The following is a 17803-nucleotide window of genomic DNA, read 5'->3' as shown; positions in this document are numbered from 1 at the left end:
CCACACCTGCCTGCAAGGCCTGGATGGAAGGAAGGCTAATGGGCTGATAACACGTGGCTCCAGGAGGGGACAGAATACAGAACCAGGTCGTAGAGGTGGAGGACTGGCAGGCGCAGGTGGAGGACCAGCAGGTGCAGATGGAGGCCTCGAGATGGGAATGCTGAGCTGCAGAGGGACACTGGGCCCTAGAGAAGGGCTGCACCAGGCTCCACAAGGATTTGGATGCTCAGTAATCAAGACCAGAGCCTCAGAAGAATGAGGGCTGTCAGCCTTGTCCCAAGTATTCTGCTGGCCCTTAGCACTGCTCCTTGAAGATAGAGCCGTGACACAAATGAACTGATGGACTCATAGATTAATTAATATTTTAGAGGCAACTGATTTGGAATGGGTGGGCAGGATGTATTGGCGTGGGAGAGAGATGTTCACTTCTGGATTTTTCTTCATTAAAAAGGGAGCAGTTCAAAATAGAAGAACAACAGGAATATTTCCCTTGGAGCGCGGCCAGCGCACACAATGCTTCCTTCTCTTCCCAGGCCAGGAGGCGTTGGGGGCCCAGCCCCTTGGCGGGTGTGCGCAGCCCAGAGGCTGCCGGACATACTCACCCGCTTGTGCCCCGGAGCACAAAGCCTCCCCAGTGCCCCCCCGCCGCCAAGCCCAACACAGATGCCTCCTTCACCACAGCTCTCTGCTGGGTGCAGTGTCAGCAGCCGCTGCTTTGAAAAGTCCCCCTCCAGGGCCACAGTGAGGTTCTTGTGGCAGGGTGTCCCCACTGCTGTGTGGAGACAGGAAGCAGTGATGCTTTCTCCACCATCCAGTCGCCTTCGCAGGCCACAAGGCATGGGTTTAACAGCCCAGCAGCTTGAGAGAAGGAAAGGGAGCCTTCCTGTTCAAAGATCAGCCTCTATGGATGGTGTTCAGTCATTCATCAGAAACCATTGTGCAGGCCCAGGGCTAGGTTCTGTGGCTTCATGGAGGAAGAAGACAGGGAATTAAGGCCCTTTTAAAGGACACAAGGAACTTCTTCGCAGAACAGATACTGACTCACAGACTTTGAAAAATTTATGGTTTCCAAAGGAGACAGGTTGGGGGGTGGCGGGATGCACTGAGGGTTCAAGATGGAAATGCTATAAAATTTGGTTGTGATGATTGTTGTACAACTATAAATGCAATAAAATTCACTGAGTTTATAAAAAAAAAAAGACCCTTTTAAAAAATTCATGGTTCAGAGTTCCCATTGTGGCTCTGTAACAAACCTTACTAGTACCCATGAGAATGTGGGTTTGATCCCTGGCCTTGCTCAGTGGATCAAGGATCTGGCATTGCCATGAGCTGTGGTGTAGGCTTCAGATGCAGCTTGGATCCTGTGTGGCTGTGGGGTAGGCCAGCAGCTGCAGCACCAATTTGACCCCTAGCCTGGAAACTTCCACATACTGTGGAAGTGTCCTTAGAAAGACCAAAAACAAAAAAACAAACAAACAAAAAAACCAAAACCAAAAAAAACCCCCAAACCAAAAACCCCTCATGGTTCAAAACAGGAGGCAGCAACCTAAATAAGGACACATGGTGTCACAGGGGTGGGCAAAGGCACAACCAATGGCCACGAAAGAATCACAGTCTGGTATCTGAGCTGGGCTTTGAAGGATGAATAGAAGTTCACTAGGCAGACTAGGAAAGCAGTCCTCTAGCCTGGAGATGAAAACATGTTCAGTGGGCTTGAGGAAGGACCAGTGCACCAGGCCTAGCATGTAGGGCTGGAGATGGGGTTTGGGGGTGGCCAGAGGGTGAAGTCAGGAGCTGGAGATCAGCTCATTTTATTCCGTGGAGATTAGGAAACCCACAAATGTTCTTCAGCAGATGAAAGCTGGGTTTTGGTACAGCTCTGGCTGCAATGAGGGTGTGAGTGTCCCCAGAGCCTGGCCCATTAGTAGACAGTAAATATTTACAGAATGATTTTGAGAGGGAAGAGTAGAAAATCTGACAAGAAATCTGATCAGACTTAATGCTTTTCACTAATTGTTCCTTTTGTGTTTTTTTTTGGTTTTTTTTTTTGCTTTTAAGAGAACAGTAACTTTTCTTCTCCTTTATTGAACCATCACGAATGTATATAATCTGAGATTGCAGGCATGATGACATAACGTCTTATACTGTTGGAAGTTTCCTGAGTGTTGGCTTGTCTTCCAGAGTACTTTTGTCAGCTCCTTGACAGCCGGGGCAATGCCTCTTGTGCTCTCTGCATTGTCCATAGCATCTGTCCTGTGCCGAGCATACAGTAGGCCCCAGGAAAGCAGAACCATGAAACAGGTCCACAGAGCATGAGAGGGAGGCAGGCTCTTGCAATTAACTGGTGCAACTCTCTCATTTTACAGATGGGGAGACTGAGGCTGGAAAAAGGGAAACATATGCCCTCTCTGAAGACGTGTGCATATCCCTACTTCTGGGCTCTGGTGCTTCCCAGTGGAGAACTGGGTTCGATCAAGGCTTTCAAGAGCTAACACTAAGGGTCAAGGCGTAGACTCTGAAATAAACCAGTGATGAGCCTGGGTAAGAGCAGGGAGACTAGGACACCAGCATACAAGCAACGTAGGCACAGAAGGATGTGTTCAGTACAAACACAATATGGATTCAATTCTTAAAAAAGTGCAATCTGGTGCTAGAATGGCTAAAGACAGAAAAGCCTAAAGATTAGGGGTGTGGGCTTCGGAGTAAGGCGGGCTTGAGCCAAAATTCCAGCTCTGCCACTTACCAGTGTATGTCTAGCAAATTCCCTGAACTCCCCCCCACCCCCCCCCCCAGTGTCCACATATATAAAACAGGAAAAACACAATTTCCTCCTCACAGGGTTGTACACATTGTGCTGTTAAACATTTTATTTTTAACTTTTTTTTATGGAAGTGTAGTTGATGTTCAATGTTGTATTAGTTTCAGGTACACGGAAGGAATCTGGAAAAAACACATATTGTTTCTCTTCCATTATAGGTTTTAAATGTGACTCACATTATATTTCTTTCTTTTTTTTTTTTTTTTTTTTTTTTGTCTTTTTTGTCTTTTTGCCATTTCTTGGGCCGCTCCCAATGCATATGGAGGTTCCCAGGCTAGGGGTCTAATTGGAGCTGTAGCCACTGGCCTACACCAGAGCCACAGCAACGCAGGATCGTTAACCCACTGAGCAAGGGCAGGGACCGAACCCGCAACCTCATGGTTCCTAGTCAGATTCGCTAACCACTGCGCCACGATGGGAACTCCCACATTATATTTCTGTTGGGAAGAGCTGGTCCATAAGGCTACTGTGATATTAAACGAGCTAAATAAATGTATCCAGCCAGTATGCTCGTTTAAGCATATGAGTGTATCTGAATAGCTCTAAACAGAATAGATAGGTTTTGATTCGTTGGATGTGATTATAGAGGGTGAGGGAGATGCAAGCTGAATTAGGAGAGGGGTCCTCTGTGGGAAACAGGAAGAGGATTTTATGGTGTGCTACTGATTGAGGCAAAAAAAAAGGGGGAGCCAAACATCAAAAATGATACCGAATGTTGGAAACACCCACCAACCTACCAATGGTGACAAAGGTTGGCCTCCCCTTTGGTGTCTAGGCTCTGCACCAGCCCATTCTCCCCAGCTCTGCGCCGCCCCCTCCACTGACCTTGGGATGACCTCCAAACCCATCCCTTTATCTGGTCTCACCAGTCCCTCCCAGCACACCAAGCCCAACCACCTCAGGCATTCCAGAAAGGCTTCCCCACTGGCCAGAATGAGGGCCCCTCCCGCAGCCCTCACTCTCAGGAGCTTCCTGCCAACAGTTAGAAAAGGAGGGAACATGATACAGCACGACTCGCATGGCTTGCAAGCCAAGACATCCAGATCTGTCCACTTTTTGCTGCGTGAGTTGGACTCCTATCTCAGGTCCTCTGGGCCTCTGCTGCTTCACCTGTCACGTTGTACGGACTGAAACCTATTGACTTGTCCGAGGGTTCAATGAGCTAACGAGAGTAAGAGGTCTTTGTGAAAAATGTATGATACAAATGAAAAAGCACATGGTCATCTAAAGGCAGAAGGGAAGGAGAGAAGTGGAAAAGGGAACATCAGTAGCAGGAGGGGATGCCTTTTGCAAAGATAAGGTTCGACTCCCCCTTGTACTCAAAGGGGCTGGCTTTCCCCCACTGGCAAGAGAGCGCCCCCACGAAGGGCAGGCCCAGGTCACAGCCTTCCTATCCACATACCTGGCTTCAGGCATCCTCCTGCAGCTGAATAAATAAAAGTGAGCCCAGAGACAGTGTCCTAAACAAAATCGGGCGGCATCTGTTAATGAGCTGCTTCAGATTTTAACCTGACTCCGCACTGAAAGGAGGATTTTAAACTCCATTATGAAACGTTGTGATTCACCCCAGACTCAGCCTCATTCCCCACAGCCTCCCATCCGTCCTCTCCCAAGGGGGCCAAGGGTGGAGGATGAGGAATCCAAGGAATGAAAGACATTTTCTCGATGGTGTGATGGGCTCTGATCACCCAATATCCAATAAGCTGTGCTGAGCACATTTGCATTCTAGTTAACTCTCATCCTAACCTTTGAAGGAAGGAATCATTACCTCTATTTTATAGAGCAGAGAACGGAAGCTCAGAGGAGCACAGAGGGAACTCAAAACCAGCTCTTACTCTCTTTAGGCCTAGAGGTGATGGAATGATCTGCAATATGTTCAAGATGGAGCATTAGGAGAAAAACGTAGCAGAACAGTATGGGAAACCTCTCTTCTCTCTTTTATTTTTTGTCTTTTTAGGGCCACGCCCGTGGTGTAAGGAAGTTCCCAGGCTAGGGGTTGAATTGGAGCTGCAGCTGCCAGCCTGCACCACAGCCACAGCAACGCCAGATCCAAGCATCATCTACAACCTACATCACAGCTCATGGCAACCCTGGATCCTTAACCCACTGAGCAAGGCCAGGGATTGAACCTGTGTCCTCAGGGATACTAGTCGGATTCGTTACCGCTGAGCTATGACAGGAAGTCCAGGAAACCTCATTTTTATTAAAAAATTTTTTTTCTCTCCAGATATATATGTGAATATATCTAGATCTATACAAAGATATAGTTAGATCTCATATGGATATTGTGCCAAATCTAGAATAATACAGTCTAAACTCTCCCATTCTCTAACTACCAATTCTTGACAGTTTGTAGAGTTTTCTCCTTCATAGGCTTTTATGTTACTTTAAATGTTTGCTACTAACTGGTATAATATTTTTAATAACTTATTAATACAAAATTTCCAGTAGGTTTTGTTGAGTATTTCAAATTATAAAGACCACCTGCTCACAGACACTCCAAAAGTTATTGAAAAAGTAGAAGAAATTATCTCTTTTCCATTAGTTTTTTTTATCAAAAAACCACATGAATTTCACCTTGTCCTTCAAGAGTCCAATGTTTTAAGCCAAAAAGTTTACTAAAATAAGGTGGTAAATGTCTTTCAGTGCAGTAAAGATTCGTCCAGGACAGGTGTGTGGGTGTCCATCCCTAGCAAAGACTCCATGGTGTAGACCAGTGGATCCAATGACTCACCGCAGGGCCCCTCAACTCCAGCTTTCCAGGCGTCCCCTCCCACCCTTCACTTCCTGGAGTTTCCTTCTCAAGTCAGCATGCATCAAGCATCCCATTTTTGCCACCTAACTGCGAGTCCACAATTAAAATTTCCCCAAGGAGTTGTAAAATTCATTCCCGAATCTAATAAAGGAACCAAAATGTTAATGGTTTAGAATTTTCTTTCTCCTCCCTTGTAATGCATTAGCATCTTATTTGGAGCTTTCTGAACATACTGTATTAACTCAAGAGTGATTTGAATGGTGGAGAGTATTCAAGCTAATTGGCCAGGGAGAGATGCAACCTGTGACGGTGGGCTGCAGGGACATCCTGAATGTCCACCATTCACCTTCTGGCCAGGTCTTCTGGCCACTCACCTTCTGGCCACGTGGGAATTAATTCAAGGCTCGTGTTGCCAGACCTGATTTTTTTTTTTTCCGAATGACATCAGGAATGCAGATTTATGTAAAATCTGATCTTTTAATATTGACTTAACTCTTTTCTTTCTCTCTCTCTCTTTTTTTTTTTATGCTGTGCATGTCCAACAAAACACACATTCAGGCAAAATGTCTCCTGTGTGCCCCCTAGTTAGGCATCAAAGTGGTCTCAGCCCACCTTTCCAGTCTCATCCCCACCTCTTCTGTCCCTAACAAATGCTACCACACCTCATCTTGTGCCTGAACACACCTGTGCCTTTGCTCACGCTGCACCGACCCCTTCAGGATGCCCTTTTCTGTCTTTTCCACCAGAGTCTTTCCCATCCTGCAAGGATCTGCTCAAATTGCGTCAACTCGCCCTAATCCTAAATATCAACCTCAGTTAATACTGCCCCCCCTCCAGAAAGCTCCATCCCCTCCATCAGATGTCCCCTGACTCCAGCACTTTGCACATGCCACTTCTCATTGCCATTATTTCTTCACATGAAATCTTTCTGGCTGTGTAGCCCTGGGAACTATGTCTAGTCACTTATGATGGAGGATGATAATGTGCAAAAATAGAATGTGTACATGTATGTGTAACTGGGTCACCATGCTGTACAGTAGGAAAAAATTTATATTGGGGAAATAACTATTAAAAAAATAATAATAAAAAAGAAAAGAAAAAGAAAAAAAAATCTTTCCGGGATTTCCCATCGTGGCACAGTGGAAACGAATCCGACTAGGAACTCTGAGGTTATGGGTTCGATCCCTGGCCGTGCTCAGTGGGTCAAGGATCCGGTGTTGCCATGAGCTGTGGTGTAGGTTGCAGACGTGGCTTGGATCTGGTGTTGCTGTGGCTCTGGTATAGGCTGGTGGCTACAGCTCCAATTAGATCCCTAGCCTGGGAACCTCCATATGCTGTGAGTGTGGCCCTAAAAAGACAAAAAGACAAAAACAAAAACAAAAACAAAAAACCTTTCTGGTAAAAAAATAAAATAAATTGAGAAAAAAGGGAGAAAGGATGTTTTGTGTGTGCCAGCTATGACTTTGGTACTATTCTTATTTTACAGGAGAGAGAACCAAAACTCAGTGAACAAGTGATCCTCTGGAGCTCTCCATATGTGCCATAGCTATGCATCTTCTGGACTTCCTTCTGCTCCCGATGCACAGAATCCTAATCCTGCTCCTTCTTCCTCCAGCTGGTGAGTCCTACTCAACCCTCAAGATGCTTCACTACGGGGGTCTTCCCCTTCTCCACACACTGGTCAGGATGGGTGACCCCCCCCCCAGCCCCAATTCTGGGTTCTGACAGGTCCTATAAGAATGCCTGTCAATACATGCATCAAACTGTCCTGTCATCAGCATCTGATTCTCTCTCTCTGTTGAACTGGACACTCCTTTTCTAGCCCAGGACCTGGCCCAGAGCAAGTAATCAGTCAGTATTTATTGGATGGCAGGAAGGAAGGGGGGAAAGGAATGATGGAGGGAAAGGGGAAAGAGGAAAGAAAGGATAGTCAGAGCCGACAGGCAATCAGCAATCATGGGTATAAAGCCCCACTTCTGCGCTAGAATGGATGCTGGCTCTTTGGTGCTCCAGTCCCAAAGCAGATAACTGGGAAGACTCCCATCGCACCCTTTCTGCCCCACCCCCAGAGTGGGACAGGCACATGGCAGGTTGCTGCTTGGCTTTGGGGCCCCAGGAACTAGCATTCATCTGCCACTCTTCGTTCCTGGTCTCAAGCTCTAAGGAAAGTGGTTGTCTGCATCAGTCAGGCTCTGCTCTGGAAGGATAACTTTGGTTATGATGAATGGTGGTGGGGATGCATCTTCCCCAGAGGCTGGCAGAAAAGCACACAGGAGAAGGCCCGGGCACGGAGAAGGGCTGCCAACAGTTCTCACTGCCCTGGGCAGACGAAGGGGAATGGAGTGTTTTGTGTTGTGTTTTGTTTTGTTTTGTTTTGAGAGAACCCTGGAAGTGAGGCGATCTGCTCTGGGGGTGACTGAAAAACACCTGTAACACTGCCCTCCACATATCCACCCACCCTGATTCACAGCCCAGGAGGCTGGGCCAAGCTTATTCTCTGGCCCAAGCCAAAGAGAACCATCCCGGCCTCTGGAAAAACTGCAGAGAGTCTAGCCTAGGTTGATGTTTCCAGAAGTCCAACTGGCCTCTCAAAGGAGCCGTTTATGGAGTTCACGTCGTGGCTCAGAGGTTAGTGAGCCCAGCTAGCATCCATGAGGACACTGATTCGATCTCTGGCCTCACTCAGTGTATTAAGGATCTGGCACAGCCGTGAGCTGTGGTGCAGGTTGCAGACACGGGTCGGATCGCATGTTGCTATGGCTGTGGTGTAGGCCAGCGGCTACAGCTCTGATTGGACCCCTAGCCTGGGAACCTCCATATGCCGTGGGCGTGGCCCTAAAAAGACAAAAAGACCTAAAAAAAAAAAAAAACCCCAAAAACCAAAGCAAAGGAGCCATTTACATCACCCAATGACACCCACTGTGCAATCAAAGGGAGCCGCAAAACCCTATCCTCTGCCCCACCACACCACCAAAGTCACACCAGGAGGGAGGCCAAGGGTTCCACTCCTCCAGGGGATTCAGAACCCCGGAGCACTGGCCTAGGAGGCAAACGATCCGGGGAAAGGTCACAGGGTCCACCTTCTCCCAGGACCAGAGAGAATCCCCAGGTCCTCTCCTACCCAGACTCCCCATCCAAGCAGCCGGGGCGGAGGAAGCAGCGTCCTCCTCATTTCCCTTCCTCCTCCTCCTCCTCCTCCATCTCCTCCCCAGTGACCCACCTAGAAGGCCCCCCAACCCCCAGAGGCTTCCAGTCCCCAGCTCCAGGATAACTCAGAAGAGCAGGCTCTGGGTGAGAGCCTTGGGCAGTCAGCACTTTAGCTCAGTAAATCCTCAACAAACCAGTAAGGTAGGATCTTTTATCCCATTTTAAAAGTAAGAAAATGAAGGTCAAAACCAATTTATAATTAGAAAAGTAATCTTGAAAGGAGGCGACATTAAAACAAAAGACTTTGAAAAACCAAACAAACTACTAAGAACCAGCTAGAGAAGTGATCAAATAATCCTACTGCCTTATAAAGAAAAAAAAGCAAAAGCCAATTTTATCGACTGTTTCTTACGCGTCCAATGCTTGATGTCCACGATCTCATTTCATGCTTGGGGTAACCCCGCAATGCAATCTCTTATTATCTCCATTTTACAGATAAGAAACTGGGCGACAGGGCAGTCCTGTGACTGAACCAAAACGCAGGGCATTTTGCTTTTCCGTGGCCACAGTAGTGGGCTAACAGGTTACCCTTCAGAGGAACATATTTGCATTTTAACAGCTCTCTGGAGAAGACAGAGTAATCCAAAGGAATGAAACGACTCTAACGCCAGGAATTTCAGGCCTCAGCCCTGCCAGTGGGCAGAGTTCTTAGGGCAAGGGCCTTTGGCACCACCAGGCATCACCCGAAGGCGGCCTCCCACGGGCCTGGCTCACACGGGACTCCATTCAGCAGCTGGCAAAGCGCAGGGTACGGGGGCAGAATGAGAGAGAAGATTAGGTCAGAAGGCCAGTCCTGAGGCAGGCACAAGAGTGGGGCAAGTGGGCAGCTGCAGAAACACATGATTCCAGGTACTCCACAAATGTCCCCTTGTCCCCGAATACCAGCCTGCTGACCAGTGTGGAAGAGACATTTCCAGCATCAGTGTCAGGGCCAGGCCAGGTGCCCGTGCAAGAGGCCTGGGCTCTCATTCCAGCCCAGTTACACACCCCTGGGCCACCAGAGCCCACCACCTGCCATGGCTGGTCCTTGGTAGCCTCATCAGTGAGATGAGAAGCAAGGAGAATCTAGGTAGCCAGTGAGGTTTCCTAAAGACAAGCTCCTAGGACAGGTACCAAGGATGGGCAATGGGGTCCTGAAAAGGAGATTGAAGGACACGGTTCATTTGCTTTTATCCAGGCTCTACGGAAAAGGACTCCCCACCAGGGCTGCACCAAGCACGAGGACAAGGAGGGGCGCTTACACCCAGAGGGGATAGCCTCACAAGTAACATGCACAGATTCTCTGCTAAGAGGAGTGATGCCTGCCCATCACAGGCCAGGTTTTGGGGCCTCAAGGAAGCCCTCCTAGAGCAACTCATGCATGAAGAAGATGGAAGCCATCGCCGCTCTAAGCAGAGAGCGGAGGCATTTACCTAAAATGAAGCACTAGAGAGAGGATGTGCACATTTAAGGAAGGATGAAACAGTACCTCCATTTCACAGAGAGGAGAACTGAGGCTTAGCCTGGCCAGAGCCAGGAGACAGAGCCAGAGGTGGGACCCAGTTCTGCCTGATCCACAGGTTTCACTCTGAATTTTTATCCTGTCCTAACTCCTGTAGCATGGGTCCTTGGGAGTGGATTCAGGGTGGAGAGGGGACTAAAGGAGGAGTGAGAACATCCAAAAGGCTCGAGAGAAGGATGGGGAGACAGGAATGGAGAGTAAGTACCTTCTTAGCCCAACAAATCAGCAGCCATAGCTTTTCCAAACAGACTCTCCTATGGTCGCCTATAAGTGGTGTTTAAGAGTACAAGGTTCTGGAAGCAGGCAGATCTGGACTGAGCTCCTGGCTCCACCATTTAATACCTCTGTGACCTGGAGCCAGTTGTTTGCCCCTTGGAGCTTCACTTTACTCACCAACACAATGGGAATGATAGTCTTTCTTATTGGGCAATTGGTGAAGATTAAATCAGTGCTGTATTGAAAGGGTTTAGCATAGTGTCTTGTACATGATAAGCGGCTGGTAAAAGATAGCAAAAAACCAACCACTATTCTTTTTTTTTTTTTTTTTTTTTTTGGTCTTTTGTCTTTTTAGGGCTACACTGGCGGCATACGGAGGTTCCCAGGCTAGGGGTCGAGTTGGAGCTACGGCTGCCGGCCTACATTACAGCCACAGCAACACCAGATCCAAGCCATGTCTGCGACCTACACCACAGCTCACAGCAACGCTGGGTCCTTAACCCACTGAGAGAGGCCAGGGATTGAACCTGCAACCTCATGGTTCCTAGTCGGATTCGTTTTGCTTTGCCACAGTGGGAACGCCCCAACCACTATTCTCATGTTGCTGGGATGGAGGGAGGGTTTCCTCTCTCCAGGCTTCCTCCTCAAAGTCAACATCTGGTCCTGCCACTTCCTCCCCAACCCCCTCCCTCCTCCATTCAGCCTCTTTTGCATTCCCGCCATTTCAGAAGCCACTTCAAAGCTATTCTCTCCCATGCTTCTCTTCCTTCCCAGGATTCGAGCTTGCATTTGATCAAGTGATTCATCACTTAGCCTACACAAGCTCCTTAACCTCTCAAGAACTTAATTCTCCATTCTGTGGCTGTTTCAATGAACTGGCTTCTATGGGATGGGCAGTCAACGCGGGGGCTGGTGGGTTTGCGGGCTGATAGAAATTACCGAACTGGTTGCCAGTGTGTGCCTGCAATTTGTAAATTTACCTCTTGGTATATATTAAAAACCTTCTACCCAAACCACAAATTATGTGCTTTTGCAAATTTGCCAAACTATTAAATGAAATTTACTACTGCTCAAGAATGTCTTGCACTAATTAGACAGAGATAGATGGATATATGAAAGATTAGGGTTAGGGAGGGTGGGAAATTGGGAATTAAAGCTTACTGATTTTCCGCCAGGAGTGTTAACCCTTTTCATGCCATGAACCCCTTCAGCAGACTGATTAAGCCCAGGGACCCTTTCTCGGAACGTTTTAGAATATATAAAATAAAATACTTAGCATGACTATAAAGAAAACCAATTACACTGAAATATAATGATTTTTGTAAAAAATGAATGTGTAATACAGAAGTATCTGTTCCTTATTAACACATTAAATAATAAGCTCTAGCAGCAGGTATAATAACTGCTGTAATTTCAAAGCTGTGATGGGCATAAATCATAGTTCCAGATATCTGTGGCAGCTGAAATGTGATATGAAAATATCTGTGATTTCTACTGATGACAATGTCGGAGGGACTGCAAATATACTGCGGTTTGCTGCCTACATTCGTAATCGAAGAAGATGTTAAACAGAGATTTTTTTTTCCCCCAGCCAAGTTCACAGATTCCTCTGAATTCTACACATGAGCCCCTTCAGGTTATTAACCCACAGGTAAGAGTCTCTATTAGGTCCTTCATAACTCAGAAAGTATCTATGCTGGGCATATTCCTGAATTCTAGCTCACTTTTGTCTCTTTCTCAAGGAATCTCCACCCACAGCCCTTCCCGCTTCCAAGGTCAAGTTCTCTACATATGACCCTCCTCTGGCCTCCCCTCCCCTCGGATTGGCCAAAGCTGACCAGAGACTAGCCCCAGCTTCCAGAGAACCGAGCTCCGACAGCAAGAACCTCTCTGGAACTTGAAGTCAGATGAAGGTGAGGTTCCTGGGATAGTAGGGGTGGGGCGGGCAGGTGCTGAGTTGAGCCAGTGGCTCTCACAGCGAAGACCACCTTTCACTGGTGAAATAACCTTGAACTCAGAACCCTCTCCCCCCATCTCGTGGATGCCTGGCCCCCTTCCAGGCCTCTGCTTAGATGCCAATACTGCATTTTAGGGCTGCTCGCTCTCTTCATTAGAATCAGCTTGAGGGAGTCTCCGTTTTCAAAATCAGAAGAGAGAGCCCTGCGTCGTCAGTATCACCAACAGCACGTGCAGATGAGGAAGATGAAGTTCAAGAAACGTGAGTTACTTGCTTAGGCCTCCAGGGCTAGGAATCCTTTTTTGATGAAGAGAGAGATGATGGCTTTGATGGCCTTTATTATTTCTGTTTTTATTTTATTTTTTATTTATTTTATTTTTTGTCTTTTTGCCTTTTCTAGGGCCGCTCCTGTGGCATATGGAGGTTCCCAGGCTAGGGGTCGAATCGGAGCTGTAGCCACCGGCTTACACCACAGCACAGCAATGCGAGGTCCGAGCCACGTCTGTGACCTACACCACAGCTCACGGCAACGCCAAATCCTTAACCCACTGAGCAAGGCTGGGGATCAAACCCAAAACCTCATGGTTCCTAGTCAGATTCATTAACCACTAAGCCACGACGGGAACTCCTATTATTTCTGATTTTAAAATCGCACACATGATACGTGAAAATTATCTCTGAAAAACACTCAGCCATTACTGATGACACGGCCCCCTGCTACACACACTTGGTTTACACCTAAGAAGTATAGACCCTGACCAGGCTACACTCAGCCACCACCCAACTGGACATTTTTTTTGTCTTTTAAACCTTTCCCCCATTGTAGAACGGCTACATTTTCCAAAGCAGATGGGAGTGGGGTGGTAAGGACCAGCCGATAAACATAGCACCTGGAAACACTCAGCCCTGCTGTCTGGTGCCCTGCTATGAAAATCAAAATCGATTTCACTGAGAGCCAGCGTCTCTGGCTTCTAAGCAGAAAGCAGGCTGTGGAGGAGAAGCGGCACCAAAGTCTGCTCTTTTATCTTTGCATGGAGCAAATTATCCCCAATGTCATATTTCTCTCCCCCTTGTCACTTGACGTCAGAGCAACAAACTAGAAATGCATAAACATAGCAAAGAAGACACAAAGGATCGATCCTTCCACACAGTGGGGGGAGAGCCACCACCAAATTAAAAAAAATACACACACACACACACACACACAAATCCAGACAATAAGTTAATTTTACTTTGGGGAAAAATCAGAGAGGAGGAAGGGAATCAGGATTTGTGGCTTCTCCCACAATGCCTGTGTCCCCAGAAAGCTAGATGAGGGACAGGGCCCAGGCCTCAGAGACCTGGCAAGACAGTGAGGCATTCCTTTCGAAAACAGACTTCTTTTCCTTGGAGAAGGAACATTTAGCTGGCTTCTTCAGACACCACCAATCCATAACTGCCTGCATATCACATTAACCATCTCCTTGAAACCTTAGGGCAGCATTTCTTTTATCAGGGAAACTAACTGCCACAAGCCTATGCTCATCTTTCCTTTAATCCTACTTTGAAATATTATCCATTGTAAACTGGAAACATCACAGAAAGGCCTATTAAAAGCCTCTCGGTCTAAACTCGGGGTCTGGAAGATCCGCATGCTGAAGCACAGAGAGGTTAGTGGTCCAGCCATAAATCACACAGCTGGTTAGAAGTGGACTTCCGAGCCCAGGCCCCTTCCCATGGATTCTGCCACAGAATAGCACAAAGTGGTCAGCTGTCTGACCTCCAGAGACAGAGAGCTCTGTCAGTCCCAGTTTTATCATTTACGAGTTCCATATCCCTGAGCAAGTCACATAACGCCTCCCTTTCCCCATCTACACATCGGGGATTCTGACTGTAACTATCCCTAGGAAGACTGGAGGCATAGACTATGCCAAGGCTTGCCGCACATGGACCCTATTACTGTACTGTACTGCTCCCGTTTCGCACACAGAAGTGAATGGACCTGCCAACTGAAATGGGGTAACTGTATCCACACGACAGCCCAGAGACAGGCAAGAAAAGACTGTGAGGAAACCCATTTTACAGTTAGGAAAATTTAGTTCTCCTGGGAGATGGTATAACTTGCATGAGATTTAGGTTCTTTGGGGGTTTTTTCTTTTAAAAATTTTTTTTTCTTTTTAGGGCTGCCCCTGTGGCACATGGAAGTTCCCAGGCTAAGGGCTGAATCAGAGCTCCGGCTCCAGCCTACACCACAGCCACAGCAACACTGGATCCAAGTTGCATCTAGGAGTGCTCCACAGCTTGCAGCAATGCCGGATCCTTAACCCACTGGGTGAGGCCAGGGATCCAACCTGCATCCTCACAGACACCATGTCGGTGCTTAACCCACAGAGCCACAGCAGGAACTCCAAGATCATGTTTTAAAATCGAGCACATTCTTAGCTGTCCTAACTGTCCTCCCTACCACGCCTCCCAAAGAATGGTTGGAATTAGATGTAAAAGCTACCTCTTCCTTCTCCCTCGAGAGCGCAGAACCATGTATCACTAGCTCACACTCTGTGACCCTTCCTTATGAACTGGAATCAGTACAGTGCCTGGTACAAATCAAAGACCCAATGATGTTTTGATGAATGCATGCATTACTGAATCATCGAAGATCTGGATCTGCAGCTAAGAAGGCACTGCATGGCCCAGCTGCCCGAAGTAGTAGGTAGCCAGCTGCAGAAAGCAGGAGGCAGGCAGGCAAGAGGTCCAGGGGCAAGCGGTAAGAGCCCCATTGTCTCCATGCCTTCCCCTAGTCTGCTCTACGGGGAAGAAGCCTTTGACAAGGCCAAGAGCTGGGCCCCTGATTTCAAAGGCCCCATCCAGAGCATTTCCAAACCTGGCCCGCCTGGCTCAACCCGGGGCCTAGAGGACAACTGTGAAGCACACGTGACCCTCCTCCAGCTAAAACAGATGTAATAACACCACAGGCAAGGGGCAGGGAACAGGCCAGGGAGATGGCCCATCTGTCTTCCTAATTGTCAACTCTGCCCATAACAAGATTTGTCTCCCTGTCACACCTAAGGCTGCTACTGAACTGAAGCAAAACCAAGATATCCATCTTCCAGCCATGAGCAGTGGCCTTCACAAGGAGCCAGGGACAAAAAGAGGCTACTTGGCTAAGTGAAGAAGGGAGAGTGGGAAGGAGCCCTGGACTGAGATTCAGGAGCTGGGGGGGTTGGGGGGTGTGTGTGTTTGGGTGGGGTGGGGGGAGTTCCATGCACTTGGCCAGCTGCAGGTGGTTACTGCACCTCATTGGGCCTCTGTTTCCTATAAAATTAAAGTTAAAAGTTCTGGAAAGTGGGGTCAGGGAGTTCCCGTCGTGGCGCAGTGGTTAACGAATCCGACTAGGAACCATGAGGTTGCGGGTTCGGTCCCTGCCCTTGCTCAGTGGGTTAACGATCTGGCGTTGCCGTGAGCTGTGGTGTAGGTTGCAGACACGGCTCGGATCCTGCGTTGCTGTGGCTCTGGCATTGGCCGGTGGCTACAGCTCCGATTCGACCCCTAGCCTGGGAACTTCCATATGCCGGGGGAGCGGCCCAAGAAATAGCAAAAAAAAAAAAAAAAAAAGAAAGAAAGAAAGTGGGGTCAATGCAGGGAGAGGGCTGTGAACCATGTGATATTATGTGCACGGTATTTGAGGTAAAATGCATTTGGAGAGAATATTCATAATTTTCATCAGAATCTCAAAGATATATGTAACACTCCCCATACCCCATAAAAAGTGAAGAAACTAGACTAGGCAGTTTGACTCCAATATGCATTTACTTAGCACCTTCTCTGGGTCCTTCTCTGTGCTGGGTATTCGAGACACAAATACGACAGGAGGGTCCTGCCTTTACGATGCTCAGTGCCGTCCATTTACACTCACTGTGACAGGAGTCTTTCCCGGAGTTTTGGAAACACAGAAGAGAGAGAATTTGACTCTGGTCAGGAAAGACCTTCAGAGTCATGGGGGAACCTTAAATATTAATGTTGAAAGCTGAGGAGGTTCCTGTTGTGGCTCAGAAGAAGTGAATCTAGACTAGTATCTATGAGGATGTAGGTTGGATCCCTGGCTCACTCAGTGGGTTAAGGATCCAGCATTGCCATGAGCTGTGGTGTAGGTCGCAGACATGGCTTGGAGCCCATGTTGCTGTGGCTGTGCATAGGCCAGCAGCTACAGCTCCAATAAGACCTGTAACCTGGGAACCTCCATATGCCGTGGGTGTGGCCCTAAAAAGACAAGAAGGAAGGAAGGAAGGAAAGGAAAGAAAGAAAAGAAAGGAAGAAAGAAAGAAGGAAGGAAGGAAAAAAAAGAAAGGAAGGAAGGAAAGAAAGAAAGAAGGAAAGAAAGAGAGAGAAAGCTGAGTGTGCATTCACTAGGTGAACAGGTAGGAAAAGTATTTTAGCGCGAAAGGGCAGCGTGTGCAAAGGCAGTGCATGTTCCAGGAACTGCTTGAAGGGTAACTGTGAGTAGAACATAGAAGATGCTCAGTGAGGGAGGCAGAGTGGGGGGAAGAGGTAGAAGCCAGAAATGAGGCTAGAAAGATAAGCAGGACCCAGATTAGGAAATGCCATGTAAGCCACTCTAAAAAATTTTATATTGTAGGCAATGCATTCGTTCCAGTTTTAAAAGTCTAGGATGACTAGACCCACCACACCCAGTATGGATCATCCCAGATTTTGACAGAAGCCTTGGTCAGTTGTGAGCACAGTGGGCAACAGGGAACAACTGGAGAAAAGAACCCCTGCCCCTTGGCACCTCGAGTGCTCATGGGCTGTCTGACCAAGGTGCTGATGGTAAGTGCACACGTAGGGGGTGAGTCCCACACTGGCACGTCAGTCTCCCCTTCTCTCCCAGCCAGGGGGACCCCAACTACCCACCACCGTGGCTGAGAAAGGAAGGTACAGACTGGCCCAGGCAATGGGATGCAGAAGTAAAGGCACATGCCCATGTGGACTCCTGGGCATCACTTGGTCAACAGTCTTTCAGTCCCTCTAAAGGACTCTGCTGCTTGCCTCAGGGCCCTCTCACATGCTGTTCCTTCTGCCAAGAAGGCTCTTTCCACCCTGTTCAACAAGTTACTTCGTATCAGCCTTCCAGACCAGTGACTACTGTATATCATGGAGTCTCATAGCGCCTTTTCCTTGCCTTTCAAAAAAGTCGGCACCATTCATAACTCTATATTTATTTGAGGGATTTGATTCAAGTCAGTCTTGGCCACAGGACTGCAAGCTCCATGCGGTCAGACAATGCCAGTTTTGTTCATTTCTGTAGCCCACTACCTTGCAGGGTACCTGGTACAGAACAAGTATTTGTTGATTGAAGGAAAGGCTGATGTGGGC

General features: G+C 47.8%; 1 protein-coding gene and 1 long non-coding RNA gene across 7 annotated transcripts in view; one reads left to right on the top strand and one right to left on the bottom strand.

The window, feature by feature from the left end:
• Positions 1–17803, top strand: part of LOC102165354 (uncharacterized) — a 142269-nt gene that overhangs the window by 88197 nt on the left and 36269 nt on the right. Inside the window, exons 2-6 of the long non-coding RNA XR_014808120.1 lie at positions 7060–7191; positions 12089–12148; positions 12240–12410; positions 12590–12715; positions 17067–17257. This is a non-coding gene — a long non-coding RNA (uncharacterized LOC102165354). The remainder of the gene's footprint in view (positions 1–7059; positions 7192–12088; positions 12149–12239; positions 12411–12589; positions 12716–17066; positions 17258–17803) is intronic.
• KANK4 (KN motif and ankyrin repeat domains 4) overlaps positions 1–17803 on the bottom strand; it is a 74790-nt gene that overhangs the window by 55463 nt on the left and 1524 nt on the right. The gene's annotated exons all lie outside the window — the stretch shown is intronic.

This window comes from Sus scrofa, chromosome 6 (assembly GCF_054392235.1).
Source record: "Sus scrofa isolate SSC_HxYL_T2T_F1_AM1 chromosome 6, Sscrofa_HxYL_maternal_Yorkshire_Landrace_v2.0, whole genome shotgun sequence".
NCBI classification, from domain to species: Eukaryota; Metazoa; Chordata; class Mammalia; order Artiodactyla; family Suidae; genus Sus; species Sus scrofa.
The sequence above is the reverse complement of the archived record's forward strand: the minus strand, read 5'-3'. Positions and strand labels throughout refer to the sequence as shown.